The sequence below is a fragment of the Lissotriton vulgaris genome, chromosome 3_1 (genome assembly GCF_964263255.1).
Source record: "Lissotriton vulgaris chromosome 3_1, aLisVul1.2, whole genome shotgun sequence".
Taxonomy (NCBI): Eukaryota; Metazoa; Chordata; class Amphibia; order Caudata; family Salamandridae; genus Lissotriton; species Lissotriton vulgaris.
The window spans coordinates 1,137,549,934-1,137,555,933 of record NC_141689.1 but is presented as its reverse complement, the minus strand read 5'-3'; positions in this window follow the sequence as shown (position 1 = coordinate 1,137,555,933).

Genomic DNA, 6,000 nt, shown 5'->3' with positions numbered 1-6,000 from the left:
ATTGTTCAAACTGATCAATCAATCAATCAGGGGTTTGTTAAAGCACAACTACTCACCCGTAATGGTCCTAAGGTGCTAGGGGTGGGAGGGGTGGGTTGCAGGTTCAATTCCATCAAGGAGGGGGTTTGTCGAAGAGCTCTTTTTTGAGGTTTCTTGCAAAGATGGGGATCAATGTTATCCATTTGAGGTGGAGCAGAAGAGCATTCCATGCTTTGGCCGCGAGGAAGGAGAAGCAGCGACCTCCCGATCTGGTCTTTCTGGTGCGGGGGACCATGGCATAGGAGAGCTGGGCTGATCGTAGGGTCCTTTGAGGTGCGTGGAATTTGAGTCGGCTGTTCAGGTATGCTGGTCCCGTGCCATGGAGGGCCTTGAGTCCGTGGGTGAGTATCTTGAAGCTGATTCTCACCTCAACGGGGAGTGTGCGCAGGTGCTGGGAGATGTGGCAGGGTTTTGGCAGGTTGAGGACCAGTCTTGCGGTGTGAAAGCAGGAAGATGAAACAGAGTTGATCTGTTGGTCCATTTTGAGCTCGGAGACCAGGGTGATTCCCAGGTTGTGTGCATGGTCTGTGGGGGTTTGCGGGGTTTCAATGATGGTGGGCCCCCAGGTGTCACTCCAGGCATCAGGGGTCGGCCCATAATGAGTACTTCTGTTTTGTTGGTGGTTAGTTGTAGACAGCTGTTTTTCATTCAGTTGGCGAAGGCTTCCATGCCTTCTCAAAAGTTGTGTCTCGTGGTGTTGGGCTCGTTGGATAGGGAGAGGATGAGTTGGGTGTCGTCTACGTATGACACAATGTTTAGTCAGTAGGTTCCGATGATGGGGGCGACTGGAGCCATGTAGACGTTGAAGAGCCATGGGCGACTCCGCAGGTGGTAGGTGTAGGGTCCAAGAGGAAAGAGGGGCATCTGACCCACTGCGTTCTGCCAGAGAGGAAGAAGCAGATCCAGCCAAGGTCCTTGTCCTGGATTCCTGCGTCATAGAGTCTGCACATTAGGGTGCAGTGAGAGACTGTGTCGAACTCCGCTAAGAGGTGGAGGAGGATGAGGGCTACTGTTTCTCCTCTGTCCAGTAGGGTGCGGATGTCGTCTGTTTCGATGAGGAGGGCAGTTTCCGTACTGTGGTTTTTTCTGAAGCCAGATTGGAAGGAGTTGAGGATGTTGTGTTCTTCAATGAATGTGGCGAGTTGGCTGTTGATTGCTTTCTCTGTGACTTTCGCTGGGAACGGGATCAGGGAGATGGGTCTGTAGTTTTTTAGGTCGGTGGGGCCCGCTGAGTCTTTCTTTAGGAGGGGGTTGACCGTGGCCTGTTTCCAGTCATCGGGGAATGAGCCGTTTGCCAAGGAGAGGTTGATGGTGTGGTGGAGCATGGGTGCAATGGTATCAGCGGCTCTGTTGAAGATGTGGTGGATACAGGGGTATGTGGGGGACACTGAGTGGATTGACTTCATTGTGTTCAGTGTGTCTTCAGTGGTGAGGGCTGTCCAGTTGTTAATCACTGGTTTCAGGGTGTCGGGGTGGTTGGTGAGGGTTCAATGCGTTGGTTGCCATTGTCGAATTTGTCGTAGATGCTCTTGATTTTGTGGTGGAAAAAGGTCCTGAGTTTGTCACAGAGGTCTTGTGAGGGAGGGATGTCAGAAGACTCGCTGGAGGGATGGGCAAACTCCTTGATGATGCTGAAGAGTTCCTTGCTGTTGTGCGCATGGTTAGAGATAGTGTCTTTAATCACTTTTTTCCTTGTTTCTCTGAGTTGATGGTGGACGTTGTTGGAGGCTCTGAAGTTGTTGTGGGCTTCTGTGGATTTAGTGTTTCTCCAGGCACCATCTGAGATCCATCAATGCAGGGTTTGGGTTGCGGTGTTGGGGTTGTCATTTTCTGTGATGGTTGGGGTGGAATTGTTCAGTGAGGAGGTGAGCTGGTTATTTGTGATTTTGGTCCAGTTTATTCGTGGGAGCAGCTGCTGGTCTCTGTGGATGGTGGTTGTTCTGAAGTTAAAGTGGATGAAACGATGGTCGGTCCATGGGAGTTCAGTGATGTGGATGAAGGTGATGGAGTTTCCTGTACAGGAGGTCGAGGGTGTGCCCTGCTGAGTGCGTGGGCTTGGTCATGATCTGGGGGAGTCCAATGTTGTGGAGCAGGAAGGATGTGGTATTGGGGTCCAGTTGGTAGTAGAGGTGGAAGTTGATTTCTCCCAGCAGGGTGTAGTTAGTGGATGTGATCGCCTGCGGGGAGATGATGTCCATGATGGATTTGGCGAAGGGTCTCTGGGGTCCAGGGGTTCAGTAAATGAGGGTTCCTCAGAGGGTGGCATTTGGGCTAGCCAGTATCTTGTAGTGAAGGGCGTTCCATCAGTTCTGTGGGTTCGTCAGGCAGTGTGCTCAAGCGGAGAGGCTGGATTTGTGGACAATGGCGATTCCTCCTCCCAGTTGGTTGGGGTGGTTCTTTCTGGAGATCTTGTATCCTTGGGGGATGGCGATGGCGATGTCTGGTCCTGAGGTGGTGTTGGTCCAGGTTTCGGTGAAGAACTAAATGTCTGGGATGGTGCAGTCGAGGAGGTCCCCGATTTCGGTGGCATGTTCGTGGAGGGATCGGACGTTGAGGAGTATGCATTGCAGGGTCTTTGGTACCCCAGAGACCTCCCATGGGCTGCAGCATGCATTATGCCACATATGAGAGGCCATTCAAAATGACACAACAGGCCTGCTACAGCTGACTCTGTGCGATGGTACTTGCAACACTTACTGAAATATAGGTTCACTATATCTATCTAAATCACTACACTTAAAAAGCTATCAGTCATCCCTATGGCAGGCCTTATAAAGCCTGAAGGTAGGGTGCTGGGTTTTACATGAGAGGGTGCCCCTGCATGAGCAGAGTCCCTCTACAGCCTTCGGAGATCATTCTCCAGGGTTGTCTGTGATGCAGCCAGACATATACGTTTAAGTGCATTCTAACCTTGAGGTAAATGCTACCTTTAAAACGGTTGCTTGGAAACATGTTGTGTTTGGTGTAAAACAGCTTGGAATCATACCTCCACAACAGTAACTGGTGTGGGAGGTATGATTCCACCCTTCCTGAATCATTACTGTGGGTCACCGGTCTACCAGGTATCAGCTTTCACGACCTGGGCAGCACAAAATAGATGCTGCCAGCCACAAACAAAATTCTACTCTCCTGCTGCTGAGCCAAGCTGGAGCAAAGGAAGGCATGACAACAGGCATCCTGTCACAGGAAGGTGTGATCACCTCCCAGACAGGATTTAGTGTATTGGGGCCGGGTGCGTGCACTCTGAGACTGTCAGAAAGTGTGCATTGGGGGCACATTTGGTGCCGCAGTGCATAGTCCAGCTCAAACCAGTTCTGGGAGCCATTGGATCCTGCTCTGGCGCTAAACTCGACAAAGGACATTGGTGTAGCCACCCCTCTGTCGTGCCCCTCCCCTAGGAGGGTCCACAGAATCCGTTCAACCCATTCCCATGGGTATAAAGTGGGTTACCTGTCTACAGGACTTTAGATTTTACCTGGATGACATTCTGCTAAGAAGAAATCAAGTACTTCAACTGCCTGACCTACGATTGCTCGACTGAAGAATCTTCTTTGGAGTAAAGCAGTTACTCCCCTGCAGCAGCATGCACCTAAACGCATCTGAACGGTTTGCTTCTCCAGTGCTCCTGCAGACTCCGAAGATGTCAGCAACACAGCAGGTGGGTTCCCAAAGGTCCCTGAGGTAGATATGATCTCTCAGCAATTCTAAGACCAGTATCCCTCGTGGGGGTAGTACAACCCGAACCCCTGTGCAGAGCGTACATTTGCAAGTGCATATGTTTTTGGCGATACCCGAGCTTGTGCATTGGACTCCGTGTAGTCTTGAACCCAAGCAGTATTGGCACCAAAGACATCCGACCTCTACTCACCAAGTGCTCTGTGACTGGTGCTTTATAAACTTGCTGGAGGTCTCCTCGCAACCCCTGGTCCGTTGGCCTGTGGGTCCTAGCAAGGGTCACCTCATTTGTTCTTGAGCTTATCTGATTTCTCTAGACATGCCATGATTCTCCTTTGCTTGGAGAGTCCCCTGGACCTTGCTGGTCCACATGGTAACCTGTTTCCTCTGACCTTCTGGTTTGCATTTGCCAAGGCTAGTTGATGCTCCAGCTGGACTTCGACCCCTCAGCACTGAACATCCTTTTTGGGACAGCTTACCTCCAGATGCTGGTCATCCTCGACATCTACTGGTCCCCATGGCTGCAGAGTCAAGCATCCCTTCTTCGCACCTGAAACACCCGACATTGGTGGGCATTCGACTACCGAGCCCCTGGTCACTTGCCGTGGCCCAGTCCCTGTCCCCTCTGCTTTCAGGTTCCTCTCACCTCAAATCTAGGCTTGGATTCCACTGGACACTCTTCGGCTTCCTTGCAACAATTCTTCTTTGCAGCTATCCATTGGAAACAACAAAGTTTTCCGACACCACTAGACCCTTCTGCACCTAGATCTCCTGTGATAGGTAACAGGGGTACTTTGGTACTCACTGGTGGGTTGCCCTTAGAACCTCCTATGTTCCAAGGGGTTTGCTTGAAGTCCACGTAGAAGTCTCCTTAAATTCTAAGGGGCAGATTTAAGTTGGGAATGCGCCACGTTTGCGTCACGCAACTGCGGCGTAAACGTGGCGCATCCCTACGACCCATTTACAACGTGACGCATCTAGGCAGATGCGTCATGTTGTAAAGCCCTGAGCCACTTGTGGGCGTTCCGGCGCAGGGTGGGCGTTCCGGGGCAGGTGCACCTCGCAAAAGTGGCTGAGTGAAATCTATAAGATTGCACTCAGTCACTTTCAGGCCAATGCTGCGTCAAAACCCTGCGCCTGCTTGAAGCAGGCGTAGGTCTTGACGCAGCATTGTAAAGATGGGGCACCTCCAAGCCTTGCTGGAGCTGCGCCACGCTTGCGACGCAACTCCAGCAATGCGCCACCTTTACGGCACAGATGCGTCACGCATCTGTGTCGTTTTTGCCCCATTGGTGTGCCGCATTGTAAATGCGGCACACCATGGGTGGCGGAGCAGCGGCGCAAAATAACTGGCGCATCCCTGGGGATGCACCAGTTATCATAAATCTGCCCCAGACTTTCCAACTGTGACTTTCCTATAGAGTTGTACAGAGCATGCAGTCGTTTTTCCTCACTGCACCCGTCCTCTGTGGGCTCCCTGTGTCACTCCTCTGGGTGGTGCCTTGGGGTCTAAGTTATTCTACGTGCTCTAGGCACTGTGTCTATTGAAGTCGTGATTGTTATACCATTTTTTTTGTATAAGGTTCGGTCACCCCCTGGAGCCCGATGTGCATTTTGCTACTGACGAATGTTCTATCGTTACAGTATTGTGTGCTTTCTAATCTCGTTTAGAGATTAGTAGAGATAGTTATCTCAATAAATACATATTTTTATATAACTACGGTGTTGTTCTCCTTTCATTTAGTCATTCAGGAGGTGATATTCTTGTAAAACAATGTGCTTTACATTCCTTCAAAATTAAGCCTGAAGGCGGCTCTCCACATCTACCACAAGGATAGCTTTCTAAAGGTTATCTTTGACCTCATACACCATAAGGGTCATGTGGCCTGCTACAAGGTGCCTACTTTAACTAGTGGACAGCATATACCAACCCACCTTCTCACATTGGTGTGCAGCGTTTGGGATTCAAGCCTGCATTGTTTTACCAGATAAGTCTCATTGATTGATTAACGGAAAACCAATAAGTATTATGTATGTATAATAATAATATTAGAATAAGTAAGTTCTACTGAACTTGGAGTTAGGTAAGTAAAGGGTCTAGCACACCCTTTCTCCAACTCAAGAGAGCTTAGTCTCCACTAGGTTAGGTAGATGCCTTTGCTAATTGGGTTTCAAGTGTTTCCACTTGGCTTCTACGCACTGTAGCCCAACCATCAACTGGTTGATAAAATGAATTCAACATATATGTACATTCATCTATTGAAAAAAATGGTGATTTCCACTATA